This window comes from Tupaia chinensis, unplaced genomic scaffold, assembly GCF_000334495.1.
Source record: "Tupaia chinensis unplaced genomic scaffold, TupChi_1.0 Scaffold139785_1, whole genome shotgun sequence".
Lineage (NCBI taxonomy): Eukaryota > Metazoa > Chordata > Mammalia > Scandentia > Tupaiidae > Tupaia > Tupaia belangeri.
The window spans coordinates 523,887-525,014 of NW_006199665.1; positions in this window are offsets into that span (position 1 = coordinate 523,887).

Genomic DNA, 1,128 nt, shown 5'->3' on the forward strand with positions numbered 1-1,128 from the left:
TTATTTATTTTAATTTGACCATAGAAGGACAGAGAGAGAGAGAGAGAGAGAAAGTGAGAAAGCAAGCCACCAGGTCCAGGACTCAAACCATGGTCGGCCATATGGGAACCCAGCACCCTTAACCACCATGCCACCTGCCGGCACCCACTACCCCCTCAGCGGTGACTTTTCACTTTATGTCTCTCTGACGAGCACATGTGCCCTATAACAAAAATGCTCATAAAAAATGTAAATAAACAATTATTATTTGTTTAAAATGTGAACTATCAACATTGGGCCTGTAGTGCAGTGGTTAGACACTGAACAGGGAGGTGGAATCGACATGGCCAACCGTGGCTCAAATCCTACCCCTGGCAGCTTAAAGAACACGCCAAGCATGAGTGTGTGTGACCCCCAAATCCTGAAGGGAAGGGAAACTGGAGGAAAAAGGATTGTGGCATGATTATGTCCCATTAGGGGCATGCTTTGTCGTTCACTTTTTCTCTCTGGGAAGCACAGGGGACCTCTGGCAAGGTTTTTACTTTTTTTTTTATTTTGAGAGGTTTTTGCTATAGGGCACGTGCGCTCGCCAGACAGACAGAGAGAGACACAGAGACAGAAAGTGAGAAATCACCCCCCAGGGGGGATGGTCACGCCGCAATCCCTTCTCCTCCATTCTCCTCTCGGGATCTTGGGCACGCACGCACACGCGCCTGGCGTGAGTTTTAAGCCGCCGGGGTCTGGGACACAAACCGCGGTTGACTACGTGGGAGTCCAGTGACATAGCCATTATGCTAACTGCTGGTTCCCGTGACAAGGTTTTTAAAAAGGGGGAAAAAATGAGTCTTTTGTTGCAGCAATAAGAGTGAGAGTACCAGGAGCTCAGGGTCGGAAACAGATGCCATGGGCTGTTCACGATGCCATGGACTCTTTCTTCCTTTCTTTTAAGGTATAAATCTTTATTTATTTTTATTTTTTTAGAACTAATTATCTAATTTTATTTATTATTCCTTAATTTGACTAGAGAGAGACAGAGGCGGGGAGGGGGTAAGAGAGCAAGCCGCCAGGGGGACCAGCAGTTGGCATAATGGCTATGTTGCTGGACTCCCACGTAGCCTATCGCGGTTTGAGTCCTGGGCCCCGGGGCGT